The sequence below is a fragment of the Mytilus edulis genome, chromosome 8 (assembly GCF_963676685.1).
Source record: "Mytilus edulis chromosome 8, xbMytEdul2.2, whole genome shotgun sequence".
Taxonomy (NCBI): domain Eukaryota; kingdom Metazoa; phylum Mollusca; class Bivalvia; order Mytilida; family Mytilidae; genus Mytilus; species Mytilus edulis.
This window is the reverse complement of record NC_092351.1, coordinates 32,632,954-32,646,015: the sequence shown is the minus strand read 5'-3', so window position 1 is coordinate 32,646,015 and position 13,062 is coordinate 32,632,954. Positions and strand designations below refer to the sequence as shown.

At 30.9% G+C, this 13,062-nt stretch overlaps 1 protein-coding gene across 1 annotated transcript in view; it reads right to left on the bottom strand.

The window, feature by feature from the left end:
• LOC139485395 (switch-associated protein 70-like) overlaps positions 1-1,149 on the bottom strand; it is a 31,362-nt gene extending 30,213 nt beyond the window's left edge. The window contains exon 1 of the mRNA XM_071269853.1: positions 1,045-1,149. The gene's annotated coding sequence lies outside the window, so the exon portion shown is untranslated. The remainder of the gene's footprint in view (positions 1-1,044) is intronic.
• Positions 1,150-13,062: the final 11,913 nt, after the last annotated feature.

Below are 13,062 nucleotides of genomic sequence, written 5' to 3'. Positions count from 1 at the left end.
AAAGTCAGATCATTAATAAACATGAATGTGTTCATAGTACATGGATGCCCCACTCGCACTATCATTTTCTGTGTTTAGTGGACCATGAAATTGGGATAACAACTCTAATTTGGCATTTTAATTAGAAAGATCATATCACAGGGAACATGTATACTAAGTTTAAAGTTAATTGGACTTCAACTTTATTAAAAACTACCTTGACCAAAATCTCTAACCTGAAATCTTTTTCTACGTTCAGTGTACCGTCAAATTGGGGTCTAAACACTAATTTGGCAATAAAATGAGAAAGATCATATCCTAGGGCACATGTGTACTGCATTTCAAGTTGATTGGACTTCAACTTCATCAAAAACTACCTTGACCAAACACTTTTACCTGAAGTGGTACGAACGGACGGACGAACGAACTGACGCACAGACCAGAAAACATTATGCCCCTCTACTATCGTGGGTGGGGCATAAAAATCATAAATTAAATATGTACTCGCTTTCCAGACTTCAAATGACCTGTATATAAGCAATAATAGGTCACCGAACGGCCTACAACAATGAAAACATCACACATTGTATTGGCTGATAAAAAACGAATCCGAGATAAAAAAAAAATGAGAATCATTGAAATTATTAAAAACAATGGTAAGATCAATTACATAACAATTGAATAATAACTAATATAACATACATAAACCAACGACAACCACTAAGGTTACAGGCTTCCGACTTGAGACCGGCATAACAAGAATGAAGCGGGGTTCAACAAATGTGAATGACCTCAATCCTCCCTCACTTTATCAGTGGCGTTACAGCTCAACATGAAAAACAAACATATTTTACGAAAAAAAGACAAAAAAGCAGAACAAATATTCAACACATGAATTTTATATTAGCCACTAACATTTCATTTGGTAACCGCTTCACGAACATACTAAAGCGTATAAAAACTAAAGGACTCAACGACACATCTTTCCAAATTTAAAAAAAATTAAAACTACTATAAATAATAGGGCTGAAGCGTTCTTAGTACAACATCTCATATTTCACTTACCTGTATTAACAATACTGTCGATTTCAAATAGTTATAAGAAGAACACTGAAGAATATGAATGTGTATATGGCTCCTGTTAACTTTATAGGATTCTACACTTGTAATCCAGGAAGCCTATAATAAATAAACTACTCGGTGATTCCCGGCCAGTCCTCTTAAAAGTATGTAAACGTGCACTTCTATTTACATATGCTATATATTTCTAGCAAAAACTTTTAAATTCGTGGTAAAACATCCCACTGCCAAATTACATAACTATTTATTGATAACAATTGTCCTATTTTTACTTCTTCAATTTTCCGGATATCGTTTTTTTCTTTTCTTTTGTTCGTGACTGTATACTTATTCTCTTTTTAATTAATTTTGTTACATTTGTCTTTTTCTTTCACTGATACTAACTGTCCCCAAAAATACAACTTGATGAATATTCTTTTATTAGACAACACCTAACAAAATGAGAACAATAAGATTTACATCTGAAAATAAATTGACTTATACAACTTGTACCAAATTTGAGATTAGTTTTATTGATAAACAAGATATCTCTTAATCTTTTAAGTACCGAACATGACTTACTCCCGATTGTGACTGTTTTGTGGATTGTGAATTCGCATTGCTAAAAGACGTGTCACGGTACTTTTCTATCCCTAATTCATGTTTTTAGTTTTGATGTTATATTTGTTATTCTCATAGTTTTTTTGTCAAAAGTCTTAACGTTTGAAGTTGTAAATCTTATTTTTTTTCTGTTATATTCGTGTGCTATGGCAAAGATAATTAATCACCAAGTTCATTTATTAGATTTTAGATTATGTAAACGAAATTTATACTATACATTTGGTTTACAGTTTGATTCAGAAGAAACACCGACATAGCTAGATAATACAATTAATTATCTCATTACTACCACAATTTGATATTAATTAGGGTGTAATTTTCATTGTTATTAATAAATGTTATATCAGTATTGCAAATCTAATCTTGAATTCTATCCTATTTTTGGGGAATTTCTTATTAGAAATTCAAATGAAATTAAACCAGTTTCAACCCGCCATTTTTTTCTTAAAATGTCCTGTACCAAGTCAGGAAAATGGCCATTGTTATATTATAGTTTGTTTCTGTGTGTGTTACATTTTAATGTTGTGTTTCTGTTGTGTCGTTGTTCTCCTCATAGATTTGATACGTTTCCCTCAGTTTTAGTTTGTAACCCAGATTTGTTGTTCTTTCAATCGATTTATGAATTTCGAACAGGGGTATACTACTGTTGCCTATATTGGTATTGGTTTCTCGTTTCTCGTTTTTTTAATGTAGATTAGACCGTTGGTTTTCCCGTTTGAATGGTTTTACACTAGTAATATTTTGGCGGCCCTTTATAGCTTGCTGTTCGTCGTGAGCCAAGGCTCCATGTTGAAGACCGTACCTTGACCTATAATTGTTTACTTTTATAAATTTGATTTGGATTGAGAGCTGTCTCATTGGCAATCATACCTCATCTTCCTATATATATTTGGTTAATTCTTAAATCTTAAACTATCACATCAGACACGAAATGAAATACAAACCTATATTTAAGTTTACAAAAACTTTATTATCTCTAACTATGGTTACTAGTATATAGTTAACAAGGTAGCAGGCTTATTATTTGATACACCAGACGCCAGTTTCGTCTACATATTATGCCGGCGTCACACTATAGCGTATAGATCGACGTGCACCAGTGTATACGTTATGTACACGGAAGAGGAACGCTAAGCAACCGTTGGAAGTTAGAAGAACATCGAAATGCGGATGTATACGCTTCGTGGACGCTTTAACTCCAGGAAATGTGTATTTAGAATAAAAATTAATCTAGCTCTAGCCTTTGTCAATCGTATACCTGTTCGCTACATGCACGTATTACAAGAATCTAACTATAGATTTAAGGCATTTTTCAAATATTGCACTATAATTCGAGTCTTTCTAGATTAAACAACTCACAACTGACTGGGTATTGGCATTTCCGAAATAATATTTTGGTATATGAACATTGTTCGTTTCAACATGGCATGCTGCAGTTTATACATCATTATACGAGAGATAGATAATTGGAAAAATGGGATATTTGTCTGATGATATCAAGATGCATGTATATTTATCTCTATTAACTTTATCGTCGTTCAGTAATGCAAAAGATCGGATATGCGAGAAAAGTCATTAAGTTGACCTAAAAGGATATGGGTTAAACATAAAATTGATAGAGTGTGCAAAAAATTGAACTAATATCTTGAAAGTTGAGTGTTACTATATACAAGACAGCAACACAATTGTTTCAAGTGAAAGTGAAATGGTTTGAGATAGGTAACTTGTTATAATTGATTGATTATTGATTTCTTGGTTTAAAAACTATCTCCACATGCATTGTTTTCCTAAATTGGATTAAGCCGGTTATTTAGAAGCCACACATCCAAAAATCCAAAAAGTCGTTTTGAACACTGGTATTCTACCGTTGCCTTTATTTTAACCAGCAGTAACAATCACATAATAATGTTGGTCAGTTCAATGTGAATGCCACATCGATATCCAACTGGTAATGTATTAGCTCATTGGATTCAACAATATTGGAAAAAAAATCATTGGGTGTGTATATATATAACAGTATCTGCAGGTACTCTTTATTTTTTATGTCAATAAAATGTGTAAAAAAACATTATTTTTACTAAATTCAAAATTAAAATTTGAAAGAAAATCTCAAATCTAGTATCCTGGTATCCTTTGTAACTCTTAAATGATTAAAATGGTTGAAGAAAGTTTTGTAAAGCAAACCTGAGGAACGAGTTTTATTATACCTATTCACATTGCTTCTCTATATGTTTGTTTCTCAGTTTATTGGTCTAACTAATATTTCAGTCATTCCTTTTATTTTCAGAAAAAAAACCACAACAGAAGAAATTTATTAATGGTCAGCAGCATGATAGTGATGATTTGCAACATGTTTACACATTTTATATTTATGAGACACCTTCCTCTATTTTCTTAATATTATTGTATTTTTAATGCATGTTGAATGCACTGCGAAATTTTTCATCATACATTTCTCAAGTATACCAAAGAGCATGAATTTATATCTGGTCAATAGCCAGATAGTGGTGAGTTGATCTGTTAAACCTTCCATACACATTCTTTATATTTTTCAATACTTTGAATTAAAAGTTCCTTGGTGTGTTATTACAATGAAATATTGTATTGCGTTTAACCTTGATGTTTTTCATACCCTGATAAAAAGGAAGAGCGAAATATTGCTTCCTTAAATAGTAAAACATTTCTGTCACAGTTTGCTAACATCTTGAAAACTACAAAGAGCACACACGCTTAGAATAGCAAGATCTACAAAATACTTATCCCATCAAAATCATCAGCTGAATCATCATATGGGTTAATGTCGTTAGATTTTGATTTTGTAACATATCTTCGAGTTTTTTCCAATTATCTTGAAAATTGTGATTACATCTTCAAAAAACCATCTGTAAATACAGGCAATAGTAGTATACCACAGATCAGGGTAGGTTAATTATGAACTATTTCCGAGGGAAACACATAAAAAATACGAGGTTAACAACGGGAAAAAAATAATAGAAACTATGAACTGCGGCAAAAACAAACCCCAACAAACATTGAAACAGTTTATTTGATAACCACTGTTACAGTAAAATATCTACAAAATTCTAATTTATAAATCGATTGGATGATTCCTTAAGGAAGATTTCCCTTTAAATGATGATCTTTTTTAATTGGTTTGCTATTTTTTTTTCTCGTTTTCAACAGTACTAAATAAATTAGAATCATAATTAGAATTTTATCAAAAAAACTACTGGAAGACTCCTACATTAATGATTGCCCTGAAATTTCGATTATTTTACTATTGTTTCGAAAACAGGAACAGAAATGTTAAAACAATCAAAAGTAAACGATCAAAAATACAAGATCTACAAAAATGGTGACGTCTGTTATTATGAGTAACTGCATGAATGACGATTTTTAATTTATTTTCAAGTACTGTCAATTACATGTATCTCGAAAGTGCTTCTCTGGATTTTACCTTCATTTGGAAGTCTCAAAGCCGAATATTTGATAGCCATTCATACAAGTCTATTGTCAAATAATTTGACTATAAACATCTCACAAAAAGTCTAATAATTCCAATTTAAATAAGATTGGATATTCGGTCATAATTCTTAATTATGTACATATCTAACGTTCTTATCAATTCCAATCGAAATCGAAAGTTTTCCCTAGATTTGAGGCAAACCAAGTTTTCTGTTAGCGATGGTCAAAACAAATGCGATCATCTGGACATTTTGTATTCAATTTCAACGTCAAACATGTTTGCTCTTAGTGTAATGTAACCGTGTTAAACCAACAATACTAACAACCCGAGGATTTCACTGTCTATATTTCATACGACACCATGACATGAATGATTAAATATTCGGGTTGTTTTGTGCGTTACGTGATAGAAACCGAATCGTCTTTGTAAAAGTGTACACAAGATTATCTGTTTCACTTCCGAGTATATGAAAGTAAATGTTTAGTTTATCAACTTTTGAATAAACACCATCATCATATTGTTTTAATTTAACGTTTTGAAACTGACAACAAGGAAACGGGGAATTAAAAAGGTAGATAACTTTTAAAAGTTAAGGAAATTGTGTTAGGTTATATAAGTGTAAATAGTAAGGATGTCAAAGAGTACTCGAGTACTGGAATATCGATCGGTAAATATGACGAGTACTCGATTATAGTAAATCAAGTACACCGAGTTGACTTCCCTTCTAAACCCTTTCCATCTAAACATTGATAAGAATTTGTTTGTACATTGTACATTCTACATATGTCGTATATATATTTGAACTGTGTCTTAAGACTAGATAATTAGTTGTTATGTTAAAGTGATGTTAATATGTTTCAATTTTGATAGATATCCATAGCATTATATAACTCAAAGAATCGGATGTTGCATCATTCACATGATGTAACCCGTAAGACAGTATATATTTGAACTATGTCAATGCAAGCCTCTAAATGGTTTTAATTTTTTGGTGATTGAAGAATTCTATACATATGTTTGTCTATATATGTCTAAAAGGGCGGTTGGAACTTTATATGTATGTATATATAATATGTTTAAGGTGGCGAATGGAACTATATCAGTATGTCTAATTTAGATCACCCAAATTCAAGAAAAAAGTTCATATTATCTAAGTTTAAAGGACTGGGTAAGATGATACAATATTTAAAGGTACAAAAACTATTAAAATGTAATCCGATAAATCGTTCTGTTCCTGCTTATAAAATATAATTATAGTAGGTTAGATCAATTGTTTTGTCTCTACCGTACATGAACCTTTCACCTAACGTAAGACTAGATTATGTCACATTTGTGTTCGTGTCTGGTTGTATTTGATGAATCAAATTGAGTATAGAAATGGGAGATATGTCAATGAGAAAACAACTTGACCATTGAGCAGACAGCTGCCGAAGGCCAAAAATGGGGTTTCAACGCAGCGAGCAAATCTCACACCCGGAGGTGGTCCTCAGCTGGCCCCTCAAAAAGTTGTGTACTAGTAAAAATAGACGTCACATTAAACTCCAAAACAATTGAATGAACTAAAATAATAAGAAAAAACAACATACAGAACTTACAAAGGCCAGCGTCTACTGACTTGGGACAAAAATGCTGACGCTATTCTAGAAACAGGTAACTTCCTATGATGTGTTAATGTAAGACAGAAACAATGCTATACGTTACTTAGTATATAATAAAAGAATATGTGGTATGTTTGCCAATGAGAAACTCTTCACAAGAGACCAAATTTAATCAAGGGAGACGGATTAATATAAGTTCTTCTTGTTTCCAAATTCCTACTCTTTGTATGGTATAATTGTATTTTATGCACTTTTAAAAATAAAATATTGTTTAAATCAAACTAAGAGACCAAATGACACGGAAATCAACAGCTATATGTCACAGTATGGCCTTCAATATGAGCAAAGTTAATACCGCATAGACAGCTATCAACTAATCTAAGTTAAATAGCTTTTCCAACATCTCCTGAACGCATCTCCCGCCAGTATCGGGATTAAGGTTTCAAATCTTAAAATGAAGTCAAAGCTATAAATCTTCATCAGTTAAAATGCGATATGAGTTATTTGTTGTTCTTGGGATTGAGAACAAAAGTTAGTAAAGAGATAAATAGAATCTATGAACAAGGTTTTCAAAATAGTATTTCTCTGATGATCTGATTTATCCGGATATGCCTTATGTTGAACCATGTTAACCTTTAAGGAAAATAATTATAGTAGCATTTAATCTTATTTTCGGAATTTCAACATTATGGTTATTAACTATTCAGTGTAAAACTATTCATTTTCACTACTAGTTCAATGATTTTCAGCAATGATTGGAAATTTGATTTTTTAAACGAATTAAGTTATAGTTTAAATTGACTCTTTAATAATGTAATGTAACCTAAAAGGTTATGTTACAACAAACTATGAACAGGCACCAAAAATATCCACTTCTTATAAAATGCCAATTGTTAAAAATAATATGGAAATCTGAATCGCCTTAATGAATAGTAATATGTTTTTACTATCTATGATCAAGGAGGTTATTAAGTCCATGTTAGGATTAAAGAAGATGTGGAAAATATATCAACGAGACAGCAATCTAACAAAAAAAAATCTAATTACACGCGATCTTTAACAATAAGACATAAATTCAGATTAAAAAATTCGGTCGGAATAACCCTTTTAAGATTTCTCTTAAAGAACATTTTGTTTTATTTATCAGCCCCTTCAATATAAAGTTCTATACTTCTACACACATAATTTAATAATTTTCAATCGACTATATCTCGCATCCGAGAAATTCGGAAATCCAAGCCAGAAAATAGAATTGGATTGATCACGTTTTTATTAAAGACCCCACAAATTTTACTTAACTTTTGTTTCAGAGAGATAGCCTCCGTGATGGCGGTGTTGTCAAGGCGGCAGTCCTTTTGCGCCAATTACTGTTTTTCAGGGGTATCATTTGCGCCAAATTTTGTTTTCCAAATGTATCATTTGCGCCAATATTCGGAACCCATTTGCACCAATTTACCTGTACACATATCTATCATAAATATTAATGATTAATATTTATTCTTATTTTATGCTTAAAAAGTATCATATGATCGGAGAGATTTCACCATGAAGATGAGCATTTGGAGAGAAATGACTTGAAATGCAGTAGACATGCAATCCATGTACAAAGAGAGAAGAAAACTTATCGCTTTGCTGAATATATTTAATACAAGATATGCCAAAAGAGAAGAAAATATAAGCTTTTATGATTATGTTTTAGCCATATACATTGATGACACAGTGCTTTGCTCTCACCATCCGTATGGACTGAAACTCCATCTACCTCAAGACGTACTAGTAATGGGGCAGAAGCATTTCACGGGGAATTATTATGAACTGTTTTATGCATTTCATCCTTCAATGTTTGTCTTTTTGAACAATAAAGTGAACTTACAAGCTACTACATACAATCAATTAGGAAGTACCCATGCAGCAGTAGTAAGAAGAAAGTATGTTTCAGAAACGGAAACATTTGCAGTGTAAACTGCCGGTTCCAAGTCCGAATAAAGGTGGAGAGAAGTCATTTTTCTTCTAGTAATTGGCGCAATCGTATGTTTTATTTTTGGCGCAAATTATACCATGTAATTTCAAAACAGGCGGCGCAAAGTAGCATTGTAGAAAAAAGTTGTGGCGCAAAGGGACACATTTTTGGCGCAAACGGATCTCTCCCGTTGTCAAGATTTAAAAAAAGCCGGGTTCGAGCCCCGTCGAGGGAAGAACAAATATTAACTAACGCAGTATGTTGTAAAAGTCGAATGAAGAAATCTAAATATTTGTACAACTCGTATGTTTATATGTATATCTATTGTTATGGTATCTGCGTTGCTTGTTTTTATTTTAACTGATAATTTGAGTGCAATTTCAAATTTTAATCCTCGGTAGAGATTATCTTTTTCTGTGAATTTAAAATAAAAAGAAAGTTGTATTAAAAGATACTATTCCTACAGGCTACTTTTCTTTTTTAATCGATATGAGACTAATTTTGAAATCATGGGAACTATATGAATTATCTTTACAATGCGTGTACAGAATATAGTTTTAAAAATGAAAATGATATATATTTTTTTCTTTCTTTGTTTGTTTCGAGATGCAATTATCATGGTGAATTGAAGATATAGATGAAAAACGTCCTCTTCCATTATGTTAAATCGAATAAAATAGTCGATGGTCGCTTTCAATTTTTGAAGTATATTGTCCCGGTATTGTTTGTTCTATGACATTGGAATAAAGCTGATCGATTAAACCATTTTATTTTCTATACAAAAATGATTTCAAATCGATTGCAAATTAATATATATATACAAATAACTGAACTAAACCACGAAATATTGTTAAATTCGTATTGACTTAATAATAATACCAATACTGAGACCGAGGAATGTGAGATTTCATAATTCTCGCGTGGTTTTATATTAAAAAGGAATAGCAATTTTTATAAAAGTCAAAGTCAAAGTTTAATTTTAATTGAATATAAAATTGAAATATATTTTTCCTGTGTTAATTATCAAGTAAGGTAAGATTTTTTTACAATTGTATTTCTTCGTATCTTCGTAAATATTTCGTAAGTTTTTATTTGACTTGATACGGAAATTGACTGGTTTTCTCAATCTGCTGACAATGAAGCTGTGTGTTTCTAATGTAAGGTAATTCTGAAATAACTGTTTTAATTATCAAGTAAGGTTAGATTTTTTAACATTGTATTTCTGTGTATTTTTATTTCATAAGTTTTTATTTGACTTGATACGGAAATTGACTGGTTTTCTCTTATTGATGACGACGAAGCTGCATGTTTCTATAGTAACGTAATTCTGAAATAACTTGACCATACACACACGTTTTGTTAGTTAGTGAACCAACTGGTACATTTGGTAACCTTTGATAAAATGCAATAAGAGTCATTGCTTTTCTTGGATGCGGCCACTCGCCGAATGAACGGGAAAAGGCTTAATAATGATTTTTTCCTATAGCCATGCCTATTTTGGATCGATATTGAAAGCGATGAGGGCGCTTTTTAGTGCGAATGGCAAAATGAAATACAATATGTAATATATTTAGATAAGTTTTATAAACTCGTGTAAAACAAGAATTAACAAGATTTTGTAACTGCTCTTACAGGTTCATATATTTGTTTTGTTGGTGTGTGCTGATTTTTAGACGTCAATTTTATTACGTTGTGATCTGTGTTTGATAATGGTCAGGTTTGACATTAATTTTGTCTATTTGTTGGTCTTCAGATAATTACTGTGTGGACGTTTCATAAAAACAAATATATATTCCAACTTTATAAAAATAAGGAGATTTACGTGGTATACGTACAGTACAGCCTGTGACTTCCTCTTAGTTATGTCCACCCTCTTGCATGGTCAACATCCAATGGTGAACATTTATTGGGGTATTCAATCTTGAGATGTTGGCCATTTATTGGGGGTCATAAATCATGGGCAGATTTTTTATCTAATTATGTTACCTGTTAAAATCAATCAGGGTTGAAGTTTTCAGCTGGTATGTTTCATTAAAATTTACCTGTACAGGTAACTTGGGTTTCTTTTAAAATTGACATTTCACCTTTTTTTGAAAATGTAGAATAAAGTATTGTTTTACTCTGTTAATTTATTATTATTTTTTGTCTTTAATGTTATTTAAATTTTTTATTTTTTAATTGTTTTTTTTTTTCATTTTTGTTTGTTTTGTTTCTTACTGTTTTGTTTCTTATTCTTTTAATTTCTTCTTAGTAAGAATCTTGAGTCGAAATGTCAAAAAGTCAAAGCCAAAGTTATTGACTAGCATTTGAAATAAACATGATAAACAGACTTTTAATAATTGTTTTTTAAATAAAAGGTTTATATAAATGTACATGATGTACATTGTATTCAATTGTTTGTTAACATTATTAAATGAGTTATTACTATTAATAATAACTAATAATCATGCAAGTGATATTTTAAATAAAAAAAATGAAAGTAATTAAACAATTTGGTTTCTTAACAAAATAAGATGATTCAATATCAATCCTTTTACAATAGATTTTGATAACATCTAATATTATTCAGGAAAACTACAAGTACCATTATATGGTTTAGGAAAAAACTAATTTTGTTTATCCAAGGAGGTTATATTAGAAGGAGAGTGAACACTCTGCTTGATACAAAATTAGCATCCCCAGGATAGCAGTTCGATCAGAGAAAAATGATAAAATTATAAAGAAACCGACATGTTTATCACCCACTTGACATGGCCCTCTGATGTACCGGGCTGTTACCGCGAGTAGCTCGGGCTATTAGATAAATCGCATATGTCACGTGATTGTTATCAGTGACTGGGTCATTAAAGTTCAGGTGTATTTTCGGTTACAATGCAGTGCATAGGTGTTAATGATATGTAAAAAGATCGGACGCGCAATTTCAAAATCAATCGTCTATCTACGGTGAAAAAAGATAAAGAAATGACAAAGTTATGAGGGTTTAAAGGAAAGTTAGTGAGCGATTTTTATTCAACACTACATTGCTTTAAACAAAGATTTTCGCTTCACCTGTCAATTTCTGCATATGAGAATTGGCAGGTAATAATCATAGAAAATATACGAATATGCAAAGTACTTTAGTTACGGTGACCGGTAACGACCGGAAGGAATATTTGCAATTGAAACATGAAGAAATTTATCGGGAACAACGTAAAAGTTACTTTCTGTTATAACTGTTGATATTAACATTGACGGCAATGAGACGGATATTCGTTTTATTTCTATTGGTAATAAGTTTACTGTTAACATAAAATTTTAATTTTTAATTACTTAATAAGAAATATCACAAAAAATCTGATTAACATTTCAATAATTGTATATCCGGTCAGTTTATGACACCTCGGGTGTTTCCGTTCTTACTCGGGTATGTAATTAGGACAAAATCTCCCTCTGTGACAGAGTCGATCTCAACTAATTAACACCCACTTACAGTTCATGTTTAAAATATCATATGACAATAAAAATATTATCAATTTTGCTGTACTGAATATTTCTAATACTTATAAATATTTTATTCAATAAAGAAATAATGAATTGTGTAAATTTTATTTAGCGTGAGTCCTAAAGACAATATTTATCATATGTTAAGATCAGTCTATCTACAATAATAAACCATTTTGATTTTAGAAAATTAATTTGAGAAACACCTTGTCAATAGAAAAAGGCAGGCATTGTAAATGTTTGCAGTATATAAATTTGAAAATGAGATTCATTTATTCTTCACTACCAAAAAATAGACTTAATATAAAAAATAACTTAAATTGATCAAAAATTATTTAAAAGGTATAATATCAAAACTAATAGTCAGGAGACAATTATTTTTTAATTAAGCTGTTTGTTCAACTAGTTTTATTGTTTCATTTTATTTTTGAATTTCTAATAATCACAGTTATTAAATTTGACAAACACATACATGTATATTTTACCTGAGACACCTGACCTGTAAGTTATATAATTTTAACACTTCAATGCATTCAAGATTCCCTTTATCCTTGACTAGTTTTTGAGTAATACCTTGTGTATTAAAAAAGCAACAGGGGGTATGATGATGAACATATAGGGCCACCATGGTGAACATATTTTTTATGGCCACCATTAATAAGATAAAGTCACAAGTAGTACTGTATCACAGGCACTTGTCTCAGAAAAAATTTCCTATATACCTTAATATAATACCTTGTACTTAACTTGCATTTTCTAAAAATGTCAGACGTTGACGAAATTTCGTTGAATGCCGCTTTCTAGGCTGTCAACCCCACTAAAACTTGTTATAGCGTAAATTTAAATTGATTTATCTTTACAATGGTGTATAACATTCCTACATTTGTTGTCGGAATCAT